Source organism: Nyctereutes procyonoides, unplaced genomic scaffold (assembly GCF_905146905.1).
Source record: "Nyctereutes procyonoides isolate TBG_1078 unplaced genomic scaffold, NYPRO_anot_genome, whole genome shotgun sequence".
Taxonomy (NCBI): domain Eukaryota; kingdom Metazoa; phylum Chordata; class Mammalia; order Carnivora; family Canidae; genus Nyctereutes; species Nyctereutes procyonoides.
The window spans coordinates 67,393,520-67,406,248 of NW_026575135.1; the positions used below are offsets into that span (position 1 = coordinate 67,393,520).

The window sequence follows — 12,729 nt, forward strand, 5'->3', positions numbered from 1 at the left end:
TCATTAATTTCCTTCTTTTCATAATTGGCTTTGATCAAAGCCTTGATCATTTTTCTTTTTTGCATTTATTCTATTAACCCTTGCATTTTCTCATGCTTATTAATTCTTTCCTTCTGCTTTTTGGAGGATCACTTTAATTTGTAACCTAGCTTCTTGATTCAGAAGTTCAATTTATTTTAAAAAAAATCTGTCATGGTGTGCTTGGCTGGCTCAGGTAGCGGAGCATGCAACTCTTGATGTCATGGTTGTGAATTTGAGCCCCATGTTGGTATAGGGATTACTTAAAAATAACTTTTTTTTCTTTTCTTTTTCTTTTTCTTTTTAGAGAGAAAGCACGAGCATGAGGTGGGGGCAGAAAGGGAGGGAGCGAGAGAATCTTAAGCAGGCTCCCTGCGCAGCACAGAGCCCAACACAGGGCTCAATCTCATGACCCTGACATCATGGCCTGAGCAGAAATTAAGAGTCAGACACCTAATCAAGTGAGCTACCCAGTTGCCCCCAAAATAAAATCCTTAAAAAAACTCCATCTCATTATCTAATTAGGATATTTCAAGCTATAAAATGTCCTGAGTATCATTTTGCATTCATCCCACAAACTTTATGCCTAATACTGTGCTTACCTTTTCATTTATTCCTGAGTTATTTGTCATTTTGGTAAGATTTTCTCGTTAACTTAGGACTTATTTAAAAGTCTATGCTAAAATGTCCTGGTAATTATATCTAGGAGACATAAGAACTCCTACAAATCAATACTGAAAAGACAGCTCATTACAAAATGAATAAAAATTTGAAAAGTCAACTCATCAAGAAGACACATAAGTGGCCAAAAACCATGTGAAAAGGTAGTCAACATTAGCAGTCATGAGGGAAATGCAAATTAAAACTACAGGGAAATACCACTTGACATCCACCAAAGGGCTGCCGTTGAAAAGACGTTAAAATATCAAATGTTGGTGAATAAGTAGAACAAAAACTTTTCTATGTCACTGATGAAAGTATAAAATCACACAACCACTTTAAAAAAGAGTTTCTAATAAAATTAAAGATATCCCTACTCTACAAACCAGAGACTCTGTTTCTAGGTATATACCTCAAAAGAAATGAATGCATATGTTCAGAAAAACCCTTGTTCAAAAATGTTACTATTAGTTTTATATACAATAACCCCAAACTGAACTCTGTTATTACCAAGTAGTAATATATCTGCACAGAGAGATACTTAATAAATGAATAAATAGGGGCACCTGCATGACTCACTTGGTTAAGCATCTGACTTGATTTCAGCTCAGGTCATGATTTCAGGGTCATGGGATTGAGCCCTGCATCAGGCTCCGTATTCAGCACAGAGTCTGCTTGAAATTCTCTCTCTCTTTCTGCCCCTTCCCCAACTCATGATCTCTGTCTCCCTTTAAATAAATAAATACAATCTTTTTTTAAAGAAATGAATAATAAATAAACGAACTGTTGCTACACACAATAAACAGGAATGTATCTCAAAATATGCCAAGTTGAAGAAGCCAGATACAAAAGAATATCTTCTGCATGACACTATTTACATAAAGTTCAAGAACAGATAGTGATCATCTCTGGATGGCAGGATGACTGGAAGGGGCAGGAGGAATCATTTTTGAATGATGGAAGTGTTCTAGATCTGCCACTGAATGATTATATAGGTGTGTACAGTGAAATTCTATGAGCTGCACACTGAATACCTGTGCATTTAACTATGTAAATAAGAAGAACAACACCATAAAAAAGAGGTTTTCTGCCCACTTTCTGTAGCTAATTTACAGTATTAAATGTAGCTAATATTACAGTATTATTAGCCAATTAGCAGTTGGCTAGTAAATGTATTTAAATCCATTCAGCTACTTAATATTTATTGAGATTTCCTTTGACTCATAGTAGATAGTACATTTTTGTTACTGCTCCATGAGTATTTGAAGGAATATATGTAATTCTGTTAAAAATAACTTATACAGCTTGTAGTTTCTTATTCAAACATACCAGCTTTCTTTTTTTTTAAATGGTCTTTCTGAGAGAACTGTGCTAAAATTGTGGATTTTTTTCACTTATTTCATCCGGTAAATATTTGTTGAGTTCCTACCTTTGAGGAACATACGTTAACACCTGAGAGCAAAGGGTGTGGAGCCAGACCACCTGGGTGTGAATTCTGGCTCTGGTATTGACTAGCTATGTGACAGTGAACATGCCACTTAGGCTCTCCGTGCTCCAGTTTCTATATCACTAATATGTGGGCAATATAGCACCTCTTCTTTGTGTCTGTCATAACTATTAAATGAGAACATGTGAAGTCCTAAAATAATGCTTGCATATAAGAACTTAATAAGTTCCTATCACATGAAAGGAACTATGCTAAGCCCTGTTGATATTACAATGAAAGAGAAAATATAAGACATGGTCTGAGGCCTTCTGGAGCTCACAGTAGAGGAGTCAGACTTTTTGTCAATTGCATAAATAAATGTATAATTACAACTGGGATAAGTGCAACAAAAAAGAGAAAACAGTATCACAAGAGCATCTAACAATGGGACATGCACTATTTTGAGGGATTGGAGAAGGCTTTCCTAAGGAAGTAGCATTTGGGCTGAGAAGAACCTGGTTCTGACTTTCAAATACAAAAGAATTTCTTAAACGAGTCACAGTAAGTATAGCCTATAAAATCTGACTGCATTAAATTTTAAGCTAGTGTAGTTCAAAAATGCTGCAAGCAAAATGAAAAGACAAATCAAAGACAAGAACAAGATATTGCAATGTATATGGCTGAGAAAAGTTTACTTTCCAAATTTATAAAGAAATTCTATAAATCAATAAGAACAAGACAAAATGTATAAATGCAGGGACAGATGACAGGAACAAGCCGTTCATATAATAAAACTGGAATAGCAAAAAAATACATATAAAGTTACTCAACCTCATTATTAAGTAAGGTAACACAAAATACAATAACAATGAAATAACATATTATACCTGATATACTGGCACAAATTTTAAAGTATAACAAAATCAATATTTGGCTAGGGGAACTCTAGCACCACTCTAAAAGTAAATTAATAAAATTAATTTGGAGAGCAGTGAGGCAATATCTAGTAAAACCAAATCAGCACATAATTTTTGACTTAGAAATTTTACTAATGTTTTGGAGTGTATCCCCCAACTTTCTAATGTTTTCACATCATGGCCCACAGTGGATTTTATTTTACCCAAATCATGAGTCTCTATCTCAACAGGAGAAATTTAGCCTATTTACATATCTTGTGATAACTAATATGACTGGATATATTTCTACAACCTTATTTAATGTTTTCCATGTATCCTACTTCAAAAATATCTTTGTTAGCTAGCACCCCCCATACCTTTTTCCTCTGCTTTAATAGGGAGAAGTGCAGGAAATACAGACATAGTGGTGGGTGTGAACCCAGCACACGTTGCTCAGGCCTGTGTCAGGCAAGAGGCATAGAAATGTACTCAGCACATAGTAGAGATGCAACAAATACTTGTTAAGCTGCAATCTAAGGGAAAGCAGTAGTGGACTGAAGGATAGCAGGTTAGAGGAAGTCATTGGTTTTTAGCTGCAGGTTGAATTCTTTGAATTTTTTTTCCTCCAGAAGTTTGGACATTATAGATCCTATATCTATGTTTTTCTGGTGATCACCCTTACACTTGAAAACACATTTAGGCACCTATTTTTCTATGGATCTCTGGTACTAGTCAATGTCTATATACTCTCCCTGAAAAGTTATCTATTGATTTGATACAATTCTAATATTAGCCTGGTTTCACTTTCTTCTCTGTCCCAAACCCAGCACACTGAAATCATTTGGGATTATTTTTTATTATTTTTAAAATATTTTATTTATTTATTTATTCATGAGAGACACACAGAGAGAGGCAGAGACACAGGCAGAGGGAGAAGCAGCCTCTCTGTGGGGAGCCTGATGTGGGACTCGATCTTAGGACCCCAGGATCATGACCCAAGCTGAAGGCAGATGCTCAACCACTGAGCCACCCAGGTGCCCCAAGATTTTAGTTCATGTTTAGTTGTATTTATTATTTTTCACATGTTACTATCACAAACATTTTTATTTTTTATTTATTTTTTATTTTTTTTTAATTTTTATTTATTTATGATAGTCACACAGAGAGAGAGAGAGAGGCAGAGACATAGGCAGAGGGAGAAGCAGGCTCCATGCACCGGGAGCCTGACGTGGGATTCGATCCCTGGTCTCCAGGATCGCGCCCTGGGCCAAAGGCAGGCGCTAAACCACTGCGCCACCCAGGGATCCCTCACAAACATTTTTAGATTTAACTACTAAGTTTATATGCTTATTGGCTTGCCACTTTCTTATGACTTGATCTGTTTCTTAGGGTCACTTTTCTTCTTGCTAGAAACACTCAAGTGTATCTGCTCAGAGAGCGTCTGTGGGGGTCAAGTCCTTGTGTGTCAGTGATTTTAGTCTGCCCTTGAACTTTGATGCTAGTTTGGCTCACCCTAACATGATAGTTCTCTGTAGTTTTTCTTTCTCCTGCATCTGAAAACCAATGACTTCCCCTACACTGCTATGCTTTGGTCCACTGCTGCTTTCCCTTAGATTGCAGCTTAACAAGTATTCGTTGCATCTCTACTATGTGCTGAGTACATTTCTATGCCTCTTGCTGGGCACAGAGGGGTGCCTGAGGCAGGCCTGAGCATCATGTGCTGGGCTCACGCCCACCACTATGCCTGTATTTCCTGCACTTCTCCTGGATGACTGGCCGAGGGGCTAACTTACTCAAGCATAGCCAGTGTCCAGGCTGGCCAACAGCACGGTGTGGTCTGGTATTCCACAAAACCCCCAAAACAGCAGCAAGAGAATGGAGTTGTGCTGATTCAGTTCTCATTCTTATGCATTTCAATGGGGGAAATGCCCAAAGAATAAAGCTGTAAAAATAACTCTGGCTGCTGTTTGGCCATCTGCCCACCAAGGGCAGAGCTTAGGGCATCTGGTCCCTCTGATAAATGCTCTGACCCAACTCTGCCTGACAAACCACATCTTTCTCACCATCGCTTTCTGAGCAATGACGTTTGGGAGAGGAAAGACCAGCTTCTTGGCACAGCAGTTCCCTAAAGAAAAAAAAAAATAGGGCTGGGTGTGGGGAGCGCATTTATTAAATCACCTGGAAGACTTGGGTCCTCAACCAGAGAATGAGAGTTGACTTGTTGAGGATGGTAGGGTAGGTGTTGGAGGCTTTCGGGGCTGGGGAGCAAATAGAGATTTGGAAAAAGTATTTCAGGAAGTTATGATCTATATTTTATGTATGACCACTCTGCCATCTTGAGTTGACAGCCACGGATGTTATATATTCCTCTCGTTTTTGTAGATGAAGAAACCATGACCCAGAGAGGAAAGATGACAGATTTGTTTCAGGCCACATAGCTAGCCATAGCGGAGCCAGGACGAGACTCAAGGACACTTGGGTCCTACACTGTACTTCTCTTGACTTTACCTGAAATATGTCTTTAAATCTTGCTCTACTTGAGATCATCATCATCACCATCATCACTGTGATTACCACCATGACCACCTCCACCCCCATCATCATCATTGTTGTCATCATCATCATCATCATCTTCACCAGACATTCTATTGGCCACTTATATAAACTTATCTCTCAAATTGACAATAATCCTACAAGGCAAGCATTGTCTCTGTTTCTCACTCCTTGTTCATGTTCCCAACCTTTACATACTATGAATACTATGCATCCTGACACACAGGATCTATTACCACCAGGTGCCTCTATCTGTGCTCTTTGTCTTTAGTTGTAAGATCTCTTCATATCTTGCCCTAATGGAAAATTGGCTGTCTCCTGAAAAGGCCACATCATCTGCACCTTCTCAAGTGGAGAGGCTATTTGGGGCTCACCATCATTCATTCCTTATATAGGAGGGCTTGAGGGTGGGGCAGGTATCCCAGTGTATTTGTAATTCAATTCTCTTCCCTCCAACTTCAAAACCCCCACGTCCTTCGAAATTCATGTCACACTTTCCTACCTGCCATTCTTACTTGCAACTGTTGTCTACCAATCTACTCTCCTTCATTCATTAATGACTCTAGCATCTAGCTCTCCATGCCAATTCCTGTCACCATTCTTGGTGAATTAACAACCTTTTAGAAGAGCAGACCATTCCATACCTTTCATGACTGCCTCCCCACTAACAATCTTTAATCTCTACTCTCCCCCTCAGCCACAGTCTCATGCTTGTGTTCCAAACCCTGACATCACATCTCTCCAATACCAATCCATTGACTTTACCATCTTTGTATATTTCTTTATAAAGATACAAAATATATGCCAAGATAACATATATGCATATGTATGCAAGATTATTTATATACAGTGAGTTTTTATATATAAGGAGATATATATATCTCTATCTCTCTCTCTCTCTCTCTCTCTCTCTCTCTATATATATATATATATATATATATATATATATATCCTTATATCCTCACTTACCTCCTTGTTCTGCTTCATTCCATGGTTTACCATTACAATGGATGCTTTATGAATTCTCTTATTTTTCTTGCCTTTTGTTTTCCATAAAATCCATCTGGCAAAAGTCCATTCAAGAGTAAATCCATATCCACATATCTTGTGACCATAGCTGAGATGCTCCAAGTGGTAGCTGAAAATACAGAGGGGCTATAGGGTTTACCTTAAACACATTACTGCACACCCCAAGTACAAACCCAGCATGTTTGGCAGTTTTATGATACTTCCACTCGATGACAATTGTTTCACACCTTCCCCTCCTTCTTTCAACTTTATGAATGGCTATCTTCATTTGAGTTCCCCTAAAAGCTGTGCCTGAGAAACAGGCTTACCTGAAGATAGTTTATTCAGGAAGTGATTCCAAGGATCCAGAGAGAGGACCTGAGTAGTGAAACAGGGAAAAGTGGGAAAGGCAAAGATGTAGGACTGAGTTGATTGCTCCTATGGGCAACAGAGGACCATCGTAATTTCTGAAAAGCCTGAGTGAGTGTAGCTCAGATTTCTCTGCTCAGGTAATGAAATGGGTGAGCATTGACTTATAGGCTGTCTCCCAAGGGTCAATGGTGGCTCTTGCACTAACTCCCCCACATCTCCAGGCTGTCCCAGGATGAGTGCCCAGCATATTCTGTGGGCATTCATGCAGCAGCTTCAGGAACATCCTGGGGCAGACACTGTCACATTGCTGTTGGGCTGAGCTGTTTTGAAGCCTGTCCAGACTGGTCCCTGAGGATTTGAAATAAGGCAGAAAGGAAGTCCCCGGCACTTTCCATATCCATCATAGACCCTCCAATTCAACTGAGTCTTTATCCAAAGCTACAAGCTTTGCCCAGACTCCAGGCAAGGCAGCGAATGAAATGAGCCCTGGTCCCCTTATTCCAGCTGATCTTAAAGACATAGCTGATACTCATTGTCTGTTTCTACCACTCAGTCCCCATTTCCCTCATTCTCAGCCAGCACTGAGATGGTAGAAGTTGACTGCTTTATGCAGGGACCTTTGTCCCCTAAGAGGCCCACCTCTTGATGTCTTGCTGAACCACCCATTTACCATAGTTATTGGTAAAGAAAGCACTGAAAGTCACTTGTGTAGATCTCCCGAGCCCTGACACAGATTTCCCTGCTTTCCTGGGCTAGGTGGCAGCCATCCAGCATGAGGAATATGAGGGCACTGGCCTTGGGTAGAAGGTAAGAGGTAAAAAGGTAAGTTGTTAGAAGCTCAATCTGATCAGATGTGTGTAAATACAGACAGAATCATGTGCTAAGACATGGCCAGCCACTCGGCATGCCCCCTGAGGCCTCTCTCCTCCATGCTTTCCCCATGGTATTCTTTGCTTCCTTCCCTACTGTTCTTTTGGGAGTAGGGCATCTTGGGAAGATTCATGAGTGTGGGTCCTTCAAATCCATCCAGTGAAGGCATGTACCTGTCTCCTTCAGGTCACTCTCTTCCCAGAGCTTTGTGATCCGTCACATCCATGTAGGTCATCCTTGGAGGGGTGGGTGAAGTCCAGGGGTATGGCCAGCAAGCATCCAGGCTACCTCTTTCCATGAGGAGACCCTGGTCTGTACTGGGAGCAGCCACAACACAGTAATGACAGTGTGCAGGTGGGGGCAGGGTGGTGTGCAGGCAGGACCCAGATGGGATACTGGCCTCTCTTGCAAAAGACAAAGGAAGGTAGCCAGGTCTCAAAAGCACATTGGTCCCACTTGCAAGTGCCCAGCAGCCGGGGAAGAGCAATCGGATGGAGAAGTCCTAAATCAGGAGATGTTGGCCTGCAGCAGCAGGCCACCAGGGCTGACCTGTGGTCAGAATTCTGAGAGCCACAAATAAACTGTGGATTTGAGAACATCCAGCATGGAGGAGCTGTGGCCTCGGTGGGAGCAGCTGGAACAGGGCTGGCCCACCCCGGTTCCCATGTCCCCTGCTCCACCCCTCGGGTTTCCCGCCTAGCATATCCTCCTGATCCAGCCTCCTCCTCTCATGTCTCATTCCTGTACTCTGTCTGCTGGCCCCATGTCACTGTCCTTCGGGGTGGCCTGAGCAGCTCCAGCAGGCCTGAGGTAGCAAGAGAGAGGGCTGGTGCTGGGCATGTGCCTCCTCCCACCAGCCATGGGCCCACCTGGGTGTGCTGGCTCTGGGCCAAGCTCCCAGCCTGGCTGCGAGACTGGGGACAAGTCACTTGGCTTGTCTCTGCCTGTTTCCTCCTCCATAAGACGGGGATGCTGGACGGTGATGAAGAAACTACCCTCCTCCTAAGTTGTTGGTTGAGTGAAGCAATATGTGTACAGTCATTTAAGAGGTGCAGAGCTGATGTGTTTTGAATCATTTCGATTACTGTTCAGAACAGTATAATTTGGTACCATTTTATAGATGAGGAAATTGAGGCTCCAGAATGAATCGGCATTCACTGAATGACATGCATGGAACAGGCACCACAATTGGAAATCCAAACTCTGTGACTCTAGAGCCTAGGGTGTTTTTGGCCTCTCTAGGTACAGACAGGCAGGCAGGTGAACAGACAAAGAACACTCCCATCCCAACTGGGTGGGCCCTGGGCCCCCACCAGAAGTGGGGATTCTGAGTGGTGCTGCTTCACTTTTACTTCTACTCCGCATCCTAGAAGCAGACCACAGTCTGGTGCCAAAATTCCTGTCACAGAATGAGAGACCCGACTCCAGACTAGATGGAGGCAGGAAGAGAGACCCAGGTGTCTTTTCCAGTCCCTGGCTCCCCCCATCCCCCATCTTGCAGGTAGGGCTTCCTGGCACCCTGGCCACCTGCTGAGAAGCCATGCCTCCACCCCGCACCCTGCTGAGCAAGAAAGATGGGCCCCTGTGGGGCATACACTGAAGCAGGGGTTGCAATCCAGTGCCAGAGTCACCCCAAAGTCCTTCTCTCGGCCTTCCCATGGCTCTGTTCCTGGATGGAAACCAAGTGGGAAGATGGATTTTGTGCAGTCTGCACCCGGTACAGTCTCCCGCCAACCGCATTCCCCGAGCTCTCCCAGGACCTGCTTCTCTTCTCAGTTTGCTTCTTGCAGCCCTGTGCCAAGCGTTCAATTAACTACCCTGCTTCTGCCCCCTCCCCAGCCAAATGGGTACCAGATGCACCATGGAGACCTTGGATAAAGTGGGGAAGAAAAACTTTACTCAGGCAAATCAGCAGAGAAAACACAATTAGGCAAAGCAAACAGAACCGAGGAGGCTGGTAGGAAAGCCAAGCGCCCGGGAGCCCACCTGCAACACATTTCCAGGAGCCCCTCAAAAACCATCCTTTACTAATGGGGGCCATATGGAAGCCCCCACCCAGCAAGGGGGGCTCTGAGCATAGCAAATCAAGACAGCCTCCCCCATGCCAGGGGCTGGGGAAGTGAGAAGAGGGGAGTTTGCTTGTGTTCTACCCTGGAGTCTCCAGGAAGGATGTAGGTAGGGCCTGTGGCTGCTGCAAAAACATGAGAACTCGGTGCCAAGAAGCCACCAGAAAATTGGCCCAGCTCCTTCCTTATCTTGCAATCTAGACCTCCGGCCAGAGCCAGGAGTTGCAATCCCTGGAAGAGGGAGGGGTCGAGGCCGAGTTTGCAAAAACTGCTTCTTTGGGAGGCCTGCTCAAATCACTGAGCTGCAAACAGCAGCTGGATCTCTGGGGAGCAGGGTGAGGGCTCCTTGCTGGCCAGCTCCAAGCAGCAGGCAACCCCGGGGGAGCTTCTGCCAACAGCTGACACCCAGAGCCCTAGGTAGTGTGGTCCTGCTGGTCCCCGGGAATGGCCGCTGAATGCGGGGCTCACTCATCATCCAGCAACATCACAGATACTGAAGCATGATTTGAGAAGTTGCCTCTTACCTCCCGGAGCAGTACAGAGCAGGGAGGTAGGGGCTGAAGCACAGCCTCTGGCATCCAACAGACAGGAGCTCGAATCCCAGTTCTGCCACTTATGAGAAGCTCTGCAATGTTGAGAAAGTACCGAACCTCTCTGGGCTTGTCTTCTCATTTGTCAGCTGGAGATGCACGCTGAGGTTGCCGGGAAAATTAAGTGAGCCAGGTGCACATAGCTGGCACGTAGCTGGAACTTAATAAATGGCTGTGACTTTGTGCTGAGCGTATCAGAAGGACCTAAAAAGCCCGGGAAATCAGGAGGTGGGGGAGAGAGGCGTGAACATGCAGAATATATAGGGAGCGGGTCGGTGCAAGGACATGAAGGAGCCACTGTTGAAGGGCACACAGCAAGGGGCTGGTAGAACTACGTCATGAGCCCTGCCAGCTTCTTAGCAGGGGAACGGTTCTATTTTTCAAAAGTAAACCAGCCCAAAGGAGGCGCCAACCGTACTGTGTCTATGTGGTGGGAATGAGCACCCAGCTGTTTCTTTTTCCCCCCGAAGCCTTGCATGGTACCTGAGCTGGTGCTCCACTCCTTTCCTGAGCCTTCCAGCCCCGAAGAGGGCTGCCTTGCCTCTCTCCTGTCCCCCTGCTCTCTGGGGCAGAAGTAATGCCAGAGGGAAGTGCTGGATTCCACCTGGTAAGGAAGGGGTCCCGGGATCTTGCAGGAGATCACCTGCGTCATGGCTCAGTCACAGGAGCTGGTCTTGACAGCCCAGAGGTCTGGCTGACCTTGTGGTTGGGCCAGACAGAGGTTCCAGCCTCTGTGCACAGGTGTGATGCCCCACAGCCCTTGGGGGGTGGGGGGTGGGGCTGTCATCTTCTGGGAACCCTTCCTCAGAGTTGGCCAGAGATGTGGACCTCAAGCATTTGCCGGGGAGCTGGAGGGAGGAGCCACATGGCTGGAAAGTGGGATCTTCTATTTTGAGATTTAATTTGACAGCATAGCATGAACTTCAATCTAGAAATACAGCTTATCATGCGTCCTATGCATCTGTGTGGTCCTATGGTGGTGCAAAGGAATGAATGGGTTGGCTACATCAGTGGCCCAAAAAACACTAGGAGAAGATTCCATCCAAACTGGCAGCCAGGGACTGGCCCCCGGATGACAGGAAGGCCACAGGGAGTCCAGCCTTTGTCCTCTGTGTCCTAGGATGCCACCACTGGTATTGTGCTGCGTGGCACGTGAGCAGGGGCCCTTCCCCCGCTGAGAAGGCTCGGGGTGGTGGAGAGTACAAGCTTTGGAATCAACCGACTGTTTGAATTTGAAGTGAGCATCTTTGTGTGGTCTCGTGAACTTGGGACTTAATCTCCTTGGCTTTAGCTCCCCGCAGTGCTCAACTACTAGGGTTTCCGTGAGGATTAAGTAGCATCAAGTATATACCAGGTCTGGTTCAGGGGGAACAAATTCCCTTTCCTTATGGTTTGGGTTCACAGCCCAAGTTTGCGGGCTCTGGCCAGTCTTACTGCACCCAAGCCCCTCCTGTGCTGCAACACTACCCCTGACAGCCCTTGGGTGCTGGACCCCACACACCACCCTCCCTTGTGCCTGGAGTCACCTCTCTCCGGCTCCTCAGTACCCACAGCAATGGGCTGCTCGACCTGCACTCCAGTGGACAGCCTGATGGCATCTCCACTCTTCCACCCATCCTGAATCACCCAAAAGCAGCTACTCAGGAGTTAGGAACAAAGGATCTTCTGAGCAGCAGCAAAAAGGTCAGAGCATAATCTGTGAGAAACTGGACAGGATAGCATGTCCAGTTGGTAGGAAGCCTAGAGCATCACAGAGCTCTGAGACCCAGGCTGGACTTCAGATCCATCCGAAGGTGCTTTGGTTCAATGGGAGAGAAAAACCAGTAGGATAAATTTTTGTGAGGAAATGCAAGTTGGCTTTTCTGAAGAGACATAACCCTAAGGCTCTGTCTGACTTGTTTTCTATTTGTGCACATCTATCTCTGAAGCCAAAGGAATGGACAAAGGTCAGGATCAGAATCAGAAGAGTCTCAGGTCTTATAACACCTCAGCCCTTACACCTGTGTCACTCACCCTAAACTGGTCAAGCATAGTCATATTTGTATTTTAACCTTGCACATTCTTCCAAAACCTTAAGGTATTCCAGCGCTCAAAGCAGAATTTTACCAAACCTCTTGTAAAGCCTGTTAACTGTTTTGAAGCAAAAACTGCAGAAGGAGCAAGCCTGTCTTATACAGGATTGAGTCTCCAGCATCTGCCCCAATGCCTGGCACCTAGCAGGTGCTCAGTGAATGATTGTGAGACTGAACTCCTCTGATCTGCCGTGGATC

The 12,729-nt window shown here is 44.9% G+C and overlaps 1 long non-coding RNA gene across 2 annotated transcripts in view; it reads right to left on the reverse strand.

The window, feature by feature from the left end:
- The window catches only part of LOC129494966 (uncharacterized), a 33,574-nt gene extending 23,201 nt beyond the window's left edge, over window positions 1-10,373 (reverse strand). Inside the window, exons 1-2 of one of the 2 annotated variants that reach the window (XR_008661437.1) lie at window positions 7,977-10,373; window positions 6,523-6,691 (exon numbers count right to left, since the gene is read on the reverse strand). This is a non-coding gene — a long non-coding RNA (uncharacterized LOC129494966). The other variant, XR_008661438.1, reaches the window with a different exon arrangement.
- Window positions 10,374-12,729: the final 2,356 nt, after the last annotated feature.